Consider the following 17,424-nt stretch of genomic DNA (forward strand, 5'->3'; position numbering starts at 1 on the left):
CATTGGAGTGTACTCTAACAATTTTTGAAATTCCAACAGAAGGGTAATAACCATCAAACACATCTCTAGGGCTCCCAAATTGGGCTGGTGCTGTCTCTCAGGACCGATACCGAGCATTTGTGCGAGTACTTGTACTCGCACACAAGCTCTCAATGACTGACCCGATACTTGGTCAGCGGGCGGAGTCAGTGGGCGGAGAGGGTGAGCGGACTCAGTGGGCGGAGGGGGCAGGTGGCGTCAGTAGGTGGATCGGGCGGAGTCAGTAGGTGGAGTGGGCGGGTAGCCTCAGTGGACGGAGCGAGCAAAGTCAGCGGACCGGAAAGTGAGTCATCACCTGCAGTAGAACTAGCTAGGTAAGCTGTCAGGGTGCAGCCGCATCATGATCTTGTTACACCCAGCCATGTATGCTGATACTTACTGATGCCAATTGCAGGGTGTACCAAGATGGGTGCTGCAGCATAGCATTTGAAAATATGTCATTTATTGCTGCATTTCAGTGCCTGTCCATAAGTGCCTGCCCATAAGTGCCACCTGTCAGTGCCATCCGTGCCCATAAGTGCCGCCTACCAGTGCCAGCTACCTGCCAGTGCCTATAGGTGCCACCTATCAGTGCCCATCAGTCAGTGCCATCTATCAGTCAGTGCCACCTATCAGTGCCCATCAGTCAAACTGTGACATGGCATTAAAAAAAAAGTATCGGCGAGTACATGAAAAAAAGTATCGGTACTTGTACTCGGTCCTAAAAAAAAGTGGTATCGGGACAACCCTACTCTTGACCCCAGAAATTTCTGCGGTGGTTTATAAAACATGGACAGGACGATCTTATCCCAGAGGGGTAGTCATGTGTAATGGACAGTAATCAGTGATCCTAGCAAAGGTCAACATTACTGGGCTTGATGGTGCCAACAAAATATTAGCTGGTGAACTAGGTACTATATATGGGAAAGGCACATAGCATAACTTAAATTCAGCTGTTAAGCTTCTCAACAAGTATTTCAGTGTCTATCTAAAAATATGCTTGTCCCTCATCCTTACTCTTGAACATTGGGCTTCTTTTAGCATTGTACGGGCCATATGTTGTGTGGGCCGCATAATAAAGGGCTACCAGTCCCATGTGACAAAATATTCTGGCTGTCCATTAACTAGTTTTTGGCAATTCAAAGACTGACTATTAGGCAGCATATATTGTTTAAGCCTTTCCTTATATATTTAATGGCCCCACTGTCTTCATCATCACAGGTAAAAACCCAGCCATCTCATAAAAGTTTATTTATACATTGTAACAACATTGTAACCCAGGCTAGAAGCAGGAAAGATAGAAAAATGTTTTCTATAAAAATCATGATCCTCCCACAAGTGTCAAAGGTCAAGTAGAAGATATTCCAGTGCTTTAATCTAAATAGCATATATATATATATATATATATATATATATATATATATATATATATATATATTGACATTATGAAAGGCGAGGTGATAGATGGATGTTTATGTTTCATCTGCGGTGGAATCCAGTCCGGGTTTTACCAGCCAACTTGTCAGGGTTGGTTCCAAACCAGATTTTGCAGTCCACTTATGTCCACCAACAGCTGGTATAAATAAAGCAGGACTGGAGCAAAGAATTGCTCTTGGCCCGAGACTCAGTAAGCCATACCTGAGAGAGAGAGATACTGATGTGATGTCTGCTTTGTGAGAGACAGAAAAAAGGTTTGCATGATCTTTGTTTTGTGGGTGACTGGGAGAAACCCTTCATCTGTGAGGTTAGGATCCTGATCTGTTTAGTTAGTGCCTGCATGGTGAGGATTTATTTTCTGTTTTGTTTATGTCTTGCAACCTTTAAAAAATAAAACTGGCTATAAGTCAGATTTTAAGAAAACCTGCTGTTTGGATTACCATGTGTTCCCAGGGAAGGTGATCCCCATTGAGCTATACCCCCACATATGGTGGAGAATGCGGGCATCTTTCTGAACAAGTGGCCAGGTCGCAGAGGCCACTGCAGCACAGCAGGAGGCGAATCACCAGTTTGCAGAGGCCCTGGTGGAATTAAAGAAGGGGTTCACAGGTCCTTTGCCAGTGGAACAGAAAATGATGCATGACCAGCTAATACCTACAGATGATGTTGAAGCTTATCTAGTGACTTTTGAAAGTCGCTGTTCCAGAAGGTTGGCAAAAAGAGAAATGGGCAGGACTGCTAGCGCCCTTTCTGATAGGAGAACCCTAAAAGGCCTATTTTGACCTGGAACCAGATGCTGCCCAGGACTTAGACACTGAAAGCTTACACACCTGGGCATCACCATTGTGGTCCAGGCTCAATGGGTGCATCAGTGGTCATACAGTATTGACAAATGTCCCTCCGTCCCTCATTCCTCCTTTTTTGTCCCTTATTTTGGTCTGATCTATATAGTTGTATATAAAATGCACTTTTTATCTTTCAAAAAGTGTTTCCCAGTACTAAACCTTTCATCTGATTTCTAAATTGCTGCATTTGTCAATTTTAACCACTTCCTTACTGGGCACATATACCCCCCTCCTGCCCAGGTGAAATTTCAGCTTCCGGCACTGCGTCGCTTTAACTGACAATTGCACGGTCGTGCGACGTGGCTCCCAAACCCTGAATAGTGTTCTAACTGTGGGGGAATGGGGGTGACTGGGGGAGGTGACCGATCTGTGTCCCTATGTACAAGAGACACAGATCGGTCTCCTCTCTCCCTGACAGCACGCTGTCTCTGTGAGAGCCGGCAATGAGAAATTAACTCATATGTTTACATATGAGATCATCTCTCATTGGCAGCACAGATCGCCTACCAAACGGCCACTCTGATTGGCCGTTCACGGCGATCTGTGATTGGCTGTGTCCAAGGGACACGGCCAGCACAGAGTTTCCCCGCTGCGCGCTCAGGAGCGCGCGGGGAACGAGGAAAGGGGCGGACGTCAATTGACGTCCAGTTGGATTTTCAGGTCCGCGCTGTAGCCGTCATTCGTCTATAGCGCGGGCCTATATAAAAAAGCCAATATAAACAATAGTAGAGGTAAAATGAAGCCCTTGTAAATTTACTTTTTTACTTTTTTTTGTTCTCCTTTAAGGGGGTGTGGCAGGAGGTGTGTCCTATACCTACATACGTTTACTAGTAGGTGTCCCACATTCCCATTTTAAAATGTTGGGAGGTATGCCTTTATTGCATATTTACACGGTTGATCCAGCAGCAGGGATCCATTCAGAATTTACCTAAAACCAACTAATTAGTCTCATGGTAATTTTTAGAAAGGCAATATATTACTTTCAGGTGTACTTAGTTCACATTTCACTGGGCAGACCAGTAAACCTTGTTGGGATTTCTTCAAAGAATATGTTTACTGGTCTGCCCAAAGAATAAATTGTGTATTATTATTATTATTATTATTATTATTATTATTATTATTATTATTATAATAATAATAATAATAATAATAATAATAATAATAATATAATATGTCAAATGATGTCTGCTCTAAAATCATCTATAGCAAACAAAGTAACAAGTAAAGGCTGGGTGCTGTAACTAGTGCCCCCCCCCCACCCAAAAAATTCTCATAGAACGGTCAGTAAAACCATAAATAAAGCCGCACAAAAAAAACTGGATGTTAGATGAATATATTGTAGTATACAGAAATAGCATCAATGTAGTGCATGCAAATATACAGTACATACAGTATACCGTATATGTACATATATATGTGCTTATTGGCTTAGCAAAGCTATATAAAAAGTTCTACCTATAAGCAAACAATAGTCATATAGGGCCAGATTCTCGTACCTGCGGCGCAGCGTAACGTAACCCGTTTACGTTACACCGCCGCAAGTTTTCAGTCTAAGTGCCCGATCCACAAAGCACTTACCTGTAAACTTGCGGCGGTGTATCGTAAACACGTCCGGCGCAAGGCGGCCCAATTCAAATGGGGCGGGTACCATTTAAATTAGGCGCGCTCCCGCGCCGGACGTACTGCGCATGCTCCGTTCGCAAATTTCCCGACGTGCTTTGCACGAAATTACGACGCGCCGACGTGTTGAGAATCGCGACGTGCGTAACGTACTTACGCCGGGAAAACAAAAAAATTCAAAAGCGACGCGGGAAAGACGGGCATACTTTAACATGGTGGAGTAATTTTACACCATGTTAAAGTACCCCTAACTTTGCGACGGGAAACTAAGACTTGCGCCGACGTAACGACAGGAAAAACCTTCGTGGATCGCCGTAACTGCTAATTTGCATACCCGACGCTGGTTTACGACGCAAACTCCCCCCAGCGGCGGCCGAAGTATTGCATCCTAGAATCCGACAGTGTAATTCAATTACACCTGTCGGATCTTAGGGCTAGCTATGCGTAACTGATTCTATAAATCAGTCGCATAGTTAGAACGGCCCTAAAACAGAGATACGACGGCGTATCAGGAGATACGCCGTCGTATCTCTTTTGTGAATCTGGCCCATACTGTATAAGGCAATGGGGAAGCACTCAGTACAAAGAAAAAAAACATCATGATATGAAGAACTAACCATAGATAGCACAAAAATGGTACTGGTAGAAGTGAAAAAGACAATTCTCTTTCTGAAGGTGAGTCCCAGTCCAACTTTTTTTTGGCAATAGTAATCACTTTTAGAAAAACAACCTAAGAATTGACCAATATTTCCAAGTTACTAAATCGAAATAATTAGGAAACAATCCAATAGAAAGCTGATCCATCCCATAAAATACGCAAGTGACAGGTGCTCTTTATAAATTGATTTGTCAAGGTTTATATAAATTGGCTGGATATGCTGGTGGTTGCGCCGGTGGTGGTTGAGCATAAGTGGTAGTTACAGGAACGGGAAGGGCACCAGGATACATGGCATGGACGGCATCATTCTGTATCACGAACACCTTCAGAAGGGAAAAAGAACAATAAAATAAATGTTGTTATTTTTGAGGAGAAAGACAAAATATTATGACCAAGGATTAAGACTCCATTCACACAGGGGCAACACGACTTCCAGCGCGACTTTGGGAGGCAACTTGGACATGACTTCAAGTTGCCTCCAGGACAGAAGGCTTTTCAGTGGCCAATCAAACAACAGTCAGCTCTGTGGGAGGGAGGGGTTTGCCTGAGAAATGTATGTTTTCTTCCTGTATTGTTGCTTCTGTTAAGACAGTGATCCGACTTCTGAGGTGACTCCCATTAAAATCAATGGGTACAATTTGCCTAGAAGTCAGATTGAAGTAGTACAGGAACCTTTTCTGAAGTCGGAGCGACTGCAGTAGTGTGTATTAAGACGGCTCCCATTCACTTACATTGATTTTCTCAGGCAGCGCGACTTGAGGCGACTAGGGGTGTCTAGGGGCGACTAGGGGTGTCTTGAAGTCGGGTCCAAAGTCGTCCCTGTGTGAATGGGCTCTAAGGCTAGAGGGTATGAAGACAAATTTCTGAGAAATGTGAATCATAGAAGGAAATCTCTTAGACATTAACATAATCCACAATAAAGATTAACAAGATGAAGCTTCTATTTGTGTTATTCCCAAGTTTTTAAAACAATCCTAAGGTAAAATAAAGATGTCAATAGTTCCAGAAAGGTCCATTTATATCTAAACTTGTTCAAGGTAGTAGAATGTTTGGTGCTGGAACCTTAGGTGGATGTTACTTGGTACATATAATTGGTTTTATCACAACTTTACTGATACTGTCTTAATGGGAGATATGTGGGCTGATTTTGTACACTGAAGACCTCCCTGGGAACCTTGGGATGTACAGTAAATGTAGTAGTTGGATCATGAGCTGCAACGGGTATCAGCTACTGAAGAGGACAGAGGTTCTTTAATATACAATTTTTCAAATTTTATCCATAACTTAAAGTGGCATTCCACCCACAAATGGAACTTCCACTTTTTGGAATCCTCCGGTGACACAATTGGCACCTTTCAGATGGGAGGAAGGAGCAGATGCCTGTGTAATACAGGTATTCGCTCCCTCTTCCGGGCATAGATCACAATGGTGATCGCAGTGACCTACGCCACCCACTTCGTCCCCCCGGCTGTCTTGTGGGAGACACACAGGTCCCAGAAAACAGCAGGGACCAGTGGTATCACGCAGTGCAACTCGCGCATGCACAGTAGGGAACCAGGAAGTGAAGCCGCAAGGCTTCACTTCCTAAATCCCTCCTGAAGATGGCAGCGGCAGCACATGAGAGCCGAGGAAAAGATCGGCTTTGGGTGCCGACATTGCAAGCGCCCAGGACTTGTTAAAGGGGGCTTCCAGATTCCAATGAGCCCCCCGCCCGCAGACCCCCACAACCACCGGGATGAAGCCCTTGTCCCCATCAACATGGGGACAAGGTGCTTTGGGGGGACCCCAAAGCACCCTTCACATGTTGAGGGCATGTGGCCTGGTATGGGTCAGGAGGGGGGAGCCTCTCTCCTGCCCCCCCCTTTTCTGCAGCCTGCCAGGTTGCGTGCTCGGACAACAGTCTGGTATGGATTTTGGGGGGTCCCCACGCCATTTTTTTTTAAATTTAGCATAAGATTCCTCTTAAAATCCACACCATAACTGAAAGGCAAAATAATGTTTTGTGCGGAGTTCCCCTTAATATTTCTACCCGATCCAAAGGGCCTGGTAATGGACTGCGGGGGAAACCCATGCCATTTTTTTCAATGATTTATATCTATATTGCCGGGATCCGACAATACATTACAGCCGCGAGCAGTTTTAAATTACTTTTTTTTTCCTTTAGAAATTTAATTTTGCTGTGGTACTGTTCTAAACACGGGAACGGGCATACTAAGGACACCCCCAGGCACGTTTTTTAAAGTGTCAGAATATTTGGGGTTAAAAGAATACATATAAAGTTGCACAAGTATATTTTTCGTAGTGTTCCTATCCATATATATATATGATGAACAATACTAAAGCCATTTTTGGATCTTTTTCTCTCTCTAGAGGTTAATACCCAGTCAAAGATCTATACAGCGGTTTTCTGCCTTACAAGAAGACATTGTTCTTCTGTATATGTATCCCAGACCATAAATTAGAAGGATTGGCATCTGTAGATAAGGGTCTGATGAGCACAAGCTACACAGGGTGGTCTTTGTACTATGAGAGAAAAGGGGCTTATTCACAATCCCGGTGGAATAATATACTGTATCTTAAATAGTATTGTGTCTTTATAATGCCATAATAATATATGTGTATTAATAGTTTATATATTATAACCTGTTAAGCACATAGACATTACTGGGGTCCTAGGTATAAGATCCTATAATAACTTCAAAGTATTAGACTGCTTTGATCACATTCCGGTATTAGTTTAAAGGAACTTTCCAAGGCATGTGTGCTGATCATAAAACCTTATCTCAATCATAAATTTAGGGGTTGCCGAAATGTCAAGGTTTGTTGTCATATTGTTTGACATATAAAATAATTTATGGTGTTATACCAGGCCAGAAGTCAAGGGGGTCGTAAGTCATGATCAACTCTGATTGACCCGAAAATTAGGAATTATTCCTTAGACACCACTGCCCCCTACAGGTTAATATCGACATGGTTCAAGATAGTCACTCATCAAAACATATTGTCATGTGATATCGCCAGTCATGTGATAGGGAAATACACACCCACTTCTTTGGGGAGATAAAAAGTGATTACACAAGACAGGATGGTAGTCTGATGGGAAAAAGCTTGGTGGGAGAGAGATGGCTGGAGCTGCTCTGATCTCTGAAGGAAGCTGGAAGACAGACAGTGACCACAAAGATGTAGGGGAATAGAAGTCCTTCATTAGAACTTTCTCACTTCTCAAGCAGAAAAATCTTTTACATACTGGTAATGTATAATCTTGATTATTTACCTTTTTGGTAATTTGGAGATTTTCACATACACACAACTAAAACTATGTAAATATACTTGGCAAATATAATTTGGGAGTTGGTTATGTCTAACTGCTGCATGAGATAATTGTATCCCAAATATTAGACATACGCATTACGTTTGACTTTGAAAAGCTAAGTGCCAATGATGGTAAATCGGTTTTAGAGTGAGGGCGTATGTGAAGATATATCCTCGCCAAATTTAACGAAAGCTTGTGTACAATATAACATTTGTTATGTACACATATATAATAAGTAGTAGCAAGAGATCTGTTTGTTATTGAGAAGAGATAATACAAGGTCAAGGTTATGTCACTAGAATCTAAAAGGTTTTAAATACGCCAAGATGATTTAAATATGAGAGCTATGAATTCACCTTGTCATATGATGTAAATATTATATAAACATTCAACCATCGCTTATTTCTGATTATAGAAGCATATCATTTATTTGTTTTAACACGAATTGTACCTGATTTTAATTTTGCACTCTTTAGTTATTAAATATATATATATTAAATATTCATTTGTATTGCTTGTCCTCAAAATAGCACGGATAAAAGAATTTTGATATCTTGTATGGTAGGAAAATTCTATATCTCCCAAAGCACAGATTTACATATTTTCATAAATACAATAATATTTTACAGTTCAGAATAAATATTCTGACGGTATATGTAGGCTCTATGCCGAGATACGTCAATGGTTCTGACAAAAGGAATATTTAATTTGTATTGTTTCACTTAATAATTATTAAAAATCGTGAAACCCTGAAAAATGCTAATTTTTTAAAACTTTTTTACATTGATACATGTCCCCTGGGGAAGGACCCAGATCCTCAAACACTTTTTATGACAATGACTTGCATATAAGCCTTTAAAATGAGCACTTTTGATCTTTCATGTTCGTGTCCCATAGACCTTAACAGTGTTCGCATTTTCGTACAAATTTTTTTTTCCTGTTCGCATGTTCAGCTCATCCCTAATTGATTTATTGAATTGAAAAACGTTGACTTCTAGACATTTTGCTAACATATGTCCTTTCTTTTGAGGAACATTGGGAACTTCACGTTATTAACCCTTTGAATTAAAATAAATGTGGTCAGTAGGTTTCATAAAGACAGATTCTCAGAAGAGATACGACAGCGTATCTCCAGATACGCCGCCGTATCTCTGCGTTGCGCGGTCGTATCTATGCGTCTGATTCTTAGGCCCCGTACACACCATAGAATCCATCCGCAGATAAATCCCAGCAAATGGGTTTCAGCGGATAGATCCTATGGTGTGTACACGCCAGCGGATCTTTTTCCGCGGATATATCTCCCCTGGGATGGATTCCAGCAGATCGAATATTTGCTGACATGCAGAACATATCCATCTGCTGGAGTCCATCCCAACGGATGGATCCGCTGGTCTGTACAGACTCACCGGATCCATCCGTCCGAAGGGATCCCCCGCATGCGTCGTAATGATTCGACGCATGCGTGGAATTCCTTATATGACAGCGTCGCGCACGTCGCCGCGTCATAATCGCAGCGACGGCGCGACACGTCATCGCCAGAGGATTTCGGCGCGGATTTCAATGCGATGGTGAGTACACTCCCTCGCATTAAAATCTGCTGAAATCCTCGAGAGGATTTATCCGCGGAAACGGAAACTGGCGTAACTGTGTTACACCGTCGGATAGTAACTGCATATTTACGCTGACCGCTAGGTGGCGCTTCCGTCAAGTTCCACGTCGAGTATGCAAATTAGCTAGATACGCGAATTCCCGAACGTACGCGCGGCCGACGCAGTAAAGTTACAACGTTTACGTTAGGCTTTTCCCGGCGTATAGTTGCCCCTGCTATATGAGGCATAAGTGCGGCGTACCAATGTTAAGTATGGCCGTCGTTCCCGCGTCGAAATTTTAAAAAGTTACGTCGTTTGCGTAAGTCGTCCGTGAATGGGGCTGAACGTCATTTACGTTCACGTCGAAACCAATGACGTCCTTGCGGCGTACTTTGGAGCAATGCACACTGGGAAATTCCACGGACGGCGCATGCGCCGTTCCGCAAAAACGTCAATCACGTCGGGTCACAGTAGTTTTACATAAAACACGCCACCCTGAATCAAATTTAAATTAGGCGGGCTTACGCCGGCCGATTTACGCTACGCCGCCGCAACTTACGGAGCAAGTGCTTTGAGAATACAGCACTTGCCCGTCTAAGTTGCGGAGGCGTAACGTAAATCGGATATGTTACGCCCGGGCAAAGATACGCGGCTGACTGAGAATCTGGCCCTTAAAGCCTAACATATAACATTTACTTTGGAGTGGGGCAGAGGTAGGTCCTACCAGGATCTAATTTCCATCTGTGACCACATTGGGGGGGGGGGGGGGTTTGTTTCCTCTGCCTGTGATACTCATAGAAAGGTAAGGGAGCTTTCATCAGATCAGAAATTCATGGACCTCATCCTGCTAAAAAAAGTTTGTGTTTTGTCTGTGATGAAGGTGGAGTACAGCGTGGTGTGTCAATAATAATTTAACACTGTCAGGTGCAGTAAAGAACTTAAAGGGGTTGTAAAGGTAAAAGTTTTTTCACCTTTACTTACCTGAGCCATCAAAAGTCCTGCGCTTGCCCTCGTCATCCTCCTCGTTTCTGAGCCTGGCCGTTGATTGGCTACACTGGATGGATTGAAAACAGCGCAGCCATAGGCTCGCACTGCTGTCAATCACATTCAATGACGTGGCGCGCCGGGGGCGGGGCCGAGGGATACAGGGAGCGGCAATAGCCGCTGGCTGTTTAATGGGAGCGCACCCGCAGGAACTTAACACCATGCAAGCTTGCTTGCATGAAGGTGTTGAGTTCTTGCGGGGAAGAGCCGAGACAGCCGCCGAGTGACCCCAGAAGACCAGGTTCGGGGACACTCTGTGCAAAACAAGCTGCACAGTGGAGGTAAGTATGACATGTTTGTTATTTAGAAAAAATAATACTCTGTACAACCCCTTTAAAATATTAAAGCAGAAATTCAAGAAGCCCTGTGGGAAGGCTGCCCAACTGGGTGCACGGTTTACAGTAATGTGAAGAGTTATCAGTCAGATTGTCTGTTCAGAGAGCAGAATGTGACCTGGCTGTCTTGTTCCTCCTCGTCGGGAACCTTTCAATTATGGCTAGTCCTCTCTCTAACAGGCAGGGTTGCCAGGAATAAATGTTTGTAATTTTTTGATATTGTTACCATTAAAGATCTAAACTTTTAATTCCATTGTTTGCTTCTACTAAATCACGGAAAATTTTCTAATCTATCTCAGCTGGTCTCTTGAGTTTGGGAGCTGCGGTCGACGTACATTACTAGTCAATTATGGGCAACTTTGATTACATTCATGCGCCTGGCCCCTGTGTTGTTTATCACTCATTATACCTAGTACACGCGATTTTCCTGACAGAATTCCTCTCAGGCTGCCTTGCATACACACTTTCAGACAAAAGTCCGCCCATCCAAAGCGCGGTGACATACAACACGTATGACGCACTATAAAAGGGGAAGTTCCATTCCAACGGCCCCACCCTTTGGGCTGCTTTTGCTGATCCCTGTGTTAGTAAAATTCGCGCTTTTCAGTCTTTGTGCTTTTCTGTCCGTTACAGCGTGACGAATGTGCTATCGCCATTACGAACGCTAGTTTTACCAGAAAGAGCGCTCCTGTCTAATACTTGATTCTGAGCATGTGTGGTTTTCTGCCCGTCGGAAAACCATACAGACGAACGGTTTTCCCGCTCGGATTTTTGGCCTGTTGGGAAAAAAGAGATCCTGATCTCTTTTTCTTGCCTGGCAGTTTTCCCGTCGTAAAAACTGCGATGGAGCATACACACGGTCAGAATTCCCAACAAAAACCTCTCATAGCAGTTTTCCCGTCGGAAAAAACTGTCGTGTGTACGAGGCTTAAGTACCTAGAGCAGGGTGATGGCTAAACACAATACTAGCTAAGGCTACAGAGGAGAGCTGGGACGAGGATCTCAAAGCAAATGTTTTTTTTTCCAAAGATGGTGGATGTTAGACCTTTCTGGTGCCTTGACTTGACACTTTTTTACAGTAATCTTGTACGTCTCTTACCTGGGTGACTGGTTGACCTGACTGTACATTTGAAAGAGACCGACAATCAAAAACAGAGGTGGAAACTGTGACACAGAAGATCAGCAAATTCATCAGGAGCAGTAGAGAAAGAACAGCAAAACCACCATCCTGTTAAAAAAAGAAAAAAAAATGTTAGTAAATTAGTGGTTTATTCTTTTAGGGAATTTTTAGTTTGTAGTTTATTTATATATTTTACAGGATGCCAGAAATCTTCTCACTGTGTCTCTATCTCCCTACGCGTGTCGGTGAACATGCGATGTGTGATGTGCTGGAACGCATGGCGGTCGCAAAGGAAGTGCCAGGGAAGCCGCCTGGCGGCAAATCTCTCCCTGGCAGGCTTTATGGGAGAGCCGATCATGCTCCCATCCACCCTGGACACAAACAGAGAAGGCCATTTTGGGCCCATCCACCCTGCATTAGAACTACCTCATATCGGTAACCCCCCCCCCCTCTCCTCTTTGGCCCCAATCTGTTTGTACCCTGTTTTTGTGAGTAATAGAGACTTATTTGAGCGCAATTTTTATATGTCTTGACCATACTTTTATGTACATCTGTTGTGGCACTTTTATTTATGCCTTAACAGGCTTTTCTGCTATGTCTTAGTATTAGGCACCTGACAGGATATGCAGCCTCTTTATATGTAATAGTTGCATGTCTTATATTGATTTTAGTTCCAATCTATATAACTTTTGCCTTTTACAACACATAAGTATTGTGCTCCTATACGGTTACAACATGTGTATTTATTAGTTTATTGAGCATGAGTTTTTATACTCAGACATTGTTGATTCCCCTCATATTTTCACTCCCCCTTTTCTTCACCAGACTCCTTGTGGTCCTATGGTGGCCATGCATGATGTGACCTCATTTGGTCCTTACTTTGAGTTTCCCTCTGTGTATTTGGGTTTATCTGTCTTCCTGCTGCTGTGATGAATGCTGTTGTTGGGTTTAAATCTGTTTGCATGTTGTATAGATGCCTTTCGCCTTACACGGACATGTAAAGGTATAGTATTATACATACTGTATATATAGGAAGAAAGTTCTCTGCTACTGTATGTATTTGCAGTTTTCATGGATATATTTTTGTATGTATTTGTCTGTACTTATATATTCTTTTTTTTTTTTATAGAACAGATACTTACCTTACTGCTACTAACCCCCTGAAGAAGGAATCATTATTCTAAAACACGTCAGCCATTGTGTGTGTAGCCAGAGGATAGCTACTGAAATCGTTATGTATTGTTTATTTGGTAAAGGGTTGTCTCCCTCTCGTGACCACTTAACGTTATTACAGTGTTTTCTTTCTAGGTTTACAATTGAACTGAGGTGCATTGTGGGATGGTTAGTTTTATGAGGAAGGGACTCTTTGCCATAAGTTAATTTGAAGACTACAAACCCACAATGCCACTGTGTTACCAGGATGCAACATGCCATTGCACAGCCTGTTGGGCAACCAGATAAAAGGACAAGCCAGGCAGCAGTTAGGCTTTTCTGCACACCCTTTCAACTTCCAGCAGGAGGTCTGCGTGAATGACTGAGGCCGGGTACACACGGACAAACATGTATGGTGAAAGCGGTCCATCGGACCGTTTTCACCATACATGTCTGCCAGAGGGCTTCTGTACGATGGTTGTACACACCATCGTACAGAAGTCCGCGCGTAAACAATACGCGGGGCGTGTCCGCGGTGTCGCCGCGTCGATGACGCGGTGTCGCCGCGACAATGACGCGGCGACGTGGGCGGCCCGCCTTTAAAATGCTTCCACGCATGCGTCGAAGTCATTCGACGCATGCGAGGGACGGCGGGCGCCTGGACATGTACAGTAGGTCTGTACTGACGACCGTACATGTCCGAGCGGGCTGAATTCCAGCGGGCTGTTTTAAAACAAGTCCAGGAATATTTGTCTGCTGGGAAAAGGCCCGGCGGGCAAATGTTTGCTGGAATTCGGCCCGCTCGCGCCCACACACGACCAAACATGTCTGCTGAAACTGGCCTGCGGGCCAGTTTCAGCAGACATGTTTGGTCGTGAGTATGGGGCCTGAGAGTTAAGGCCTGCGGCCTACAGCAGAGAGCCGGAGCAATCGCCACAGAGGGATCGCTGAAGGACGGCCCTGTCCCGCTGGACAGGCAGATCGGCCCGCGCTTCATAGCATTTGAAGCTACCTGCCCGTCAACACCCGGGAAGCGGGTGCGCTGTGTGCTGGCGCCATCTTTCTTCCAGAGACATCCTCAAGGGAGTTCCGGACGGAGCATACCAGTGGGCTGAGGATCCATAGCGGTGAGCAGGCACTTGCCTACCAAGTAGTTGATTGGAAAGAGAGAAGTGTTTTCCTGTTATCCAGACTATGTTTACTGACACCTGTAGTGCTACGGATAGAAGTCTATTACATCTGAGTGTCTGTGCAGCCGGATTGACAGAGTTTGCGGTTCTTTTACAAGCACATATATTCTCACAGTTATCATTCTTTTTCACCTGTGGATTACAATTAAGTGCACCAACAGAGCTAGCTGAAGAGAGACTGAGACCAATTGGAACAGCCATTACTTTGGTTATTCATCAAGTTCAACACATATGGTTACAGTAATACTGAACTGCCCTTTAGAGGGAGACATTTGATAACATAAGCTTCTAGCACTTAATGTGATTGTTTTGCACTGTTCTTGCTGCTTTGTTTGTTTTTGGTGTGTGTGTGTGTGGGCCTAGGTGGAGAGGGATCCCAATACAGGTATTGGGGATTTTCTCCACTGCAGACCTACTCACATTTACCTTCGCTATATGGTAATTGATTATAGTGAGTAAACAGCATTTAATTGAAGGTGTTGCTTTGCCTTTTCTAGAAATCTGTGATCTGTCATTTATGTTTGCATAATAACTGTTTTATTCTTGTCTAGTAAACATTCTTTAAGTGGTTAAGCACATCTGCCTAAGAGTATTACGGTTTATTATGAGTCCATCAAAAATGGAACCCAAGGTGTCAGAGGTAAGAGATAACCTGCAGAGTCGGGATAGCCTATGGGGTATAGAGTCAATCAGCAGCCCCAATGAGGGTACCGCTACATGTATGTAGCAGTCGTGTCTCTACTATGATACCAACAACATATGTGGAATTTTCTGTATCTGTGTTTCTTGCCTTCTTGATGTTTCAGCCGTTACACCAGCCATTCTTTGCTTCTTCTTTTAAATTTGTTGCAACAATAACATTTTAAATACCGCTTTTTACATATATGTCTTGCTACTTTCTTTGTACACTTTGGGCCCACATAATGCCATCAATCTAAGGGGCTTCTTCCTTGTCTAGTTTCTAAAAGCAGACACCCTAGAGAGTAAAATAGTGGTAGTTCCAATATTTTGTCATATGATATTAGTGCAACTGTTTAGGAAGGTAATATTAGGGTACAAAAACACTATAAATTATCCAATATTTGATCAGATATAAAATATGAGGTTGTGCCCAGTAAATAGATACCCAATAAACTGCACGCAACCCATGAAACACCAACAAACTTTACTACCTTATATTTTCCACAAACCAAAGGGAGAGTGGGCTGCCCTAAGTGTAGTATTATTTATGAAATAAAAAGATAAATGGTAAAAATGTACTTACATGTGGTAAGTAAAGCAACAGGCAATACAACATGCCAAAAACTTCCAGGAGTTGGCATCATTTCATGGGTCCCAATGAATAGTCAACCCTGAATGATCATAGGTGGATAATTGTCAGAACCTGGGACCTCTTCTGTGTCTGGCATTGTCTCTTCCCACTGAGCTATCTGGGATGCTGGACAGTTCCCTGCCTGATCTGCTGGACAAACCTATCTGATCCGTTGGACAACCCGCCTTGTGTCTTAATTGCTGTTGAACTTTGAACCCCTTGCTCCTCCCATGAACTTCCTATAAAAGCCGTGTCTCAGCACTTCCTCTTTGCCAGGTTATTGTGCCTTCCCTGCCAGTGCCTTGCTGTTGTCTTTCCTGCTGCCATCTGAACCTGCAACCACCCGTGTTTGACCCTCGGCCTGTTCCTGGACTACTCTACTGCCTGATCCCAATCTGCAACCACCTGTGTTTGACCCTCGGCCTGTTCTTTGACTACTCTACTGCTTGATCCCAACCTGCAGCCACTCTGGTTTGATCCCTTGGCTTGTTTACTGACCACGCTGCTGTTTCATGTCTGTTTGTCCGCTATTGGACCCTGGCTTGCTCACACCCTGGTGGGGAAAACTTGAGGACCGCGACCTGGTACTATACTATCTTGCAGCTAAATCCATCTCCATCATCAGGAGCTCTGGGGAATACCAGCTAGTACTTAAACTCTGCACCTCAGGGGAGACTGTGTCATCTGCCAGAAGTGACTGCCTGTATGCTTGTCCTGCCACTGCTATAGCAATTGGTCTTCAAGCCCGACGCCTGATTGTGACAATAATAATGCCAAGAAACACTTCTTGGTTTTTAGACTATGAGAGACAAATCGTAGTGTTGTTGGCATATGACTCCTGAAAGTGTGCCCCAGTGTGCGCCTAACGCATCCCCAATGTGTTTTTGGGGCTGTAGGGAGCGGGGTGCCTTACTTCACATTTTCTAGACTTGCCCTAAAGGAATCTGTTTCTAGTCTCATGTATGTCTTGATTAGAACTGTCCTGGCTGTGTCCCTGGCGCATAACCTGTGGGAAGCTTAATAACATAAACCTATAGTAACTCTGACCAAACACCAGCGGAGATGGGAGGGCTTTGTTTTCTCCTGAATGCCATTTTCCTGGTGGCAACAGTTCCTCAACATAGTGGAGGTTAAGCATCCACTCATGGTGCAAAAGAAGCTCACCTCATATTGGTTGCATGCATTCCCAATTTTTGAACGTGTGGGAGCTATGGCTCACACACAATTTTGATTTGCACCTAGAACGTTCTGTGCTTTCAACCTGGGGACGCTGATAAAACTCTTGTTGTGGCTATGTGGTGGTCTCCCATGGGACCTTCCCGCCTTTCTCTTCTTCCCCCTCCTCTTCTTTCTCCTCATCTGCTGTGTTTTTTTTAAATATTATTTTGGGATCTTGTGGGCCAGTTCATTGAAAGGGTTAATACGATCTCCTCCTTAAGGTTGCTGTGGCCCCGATCAATCACGAGATGGAGACCCCGCAAGTTTAAATACTCCTGCAGAGCTGTATATTTAAAGCCTGGTTTTGTGGTCTTTTCGGCCCTTATTGTACCAATAGCTGTTTTGTGTTGCACTGCTCTCGCCATTATTGACTGCTTGGCCCATATTGAATTGTATTATATATTATTTCGTTTTTTTTTTTTTTTTGCTACTCCTTTAAATATTACCTTTTGTATTGAGATCTTGTGTTGTAAGTTATTTTTGAAAATCTCCATAAATATTTTGTAAAAGAGAGACTATAGTGTTTCTTGGCATACCTATACATCTATGACAGGGGTGTCAAACTCAATTTCA

Source organism: Rana temporaria, chromosome 8 (genome assembly GCF_905171775.1).
Source record: "Rana temporaria chromosome 8, aRanTem1.1, whole genome shotgun sequence".
NCBI classification, from domain to species: domain Eukaryota; kingdom Metazoa; phylum Chordata; class Amphibia; order Anura; family Ranidae; genus Rana; species Rana temporaria.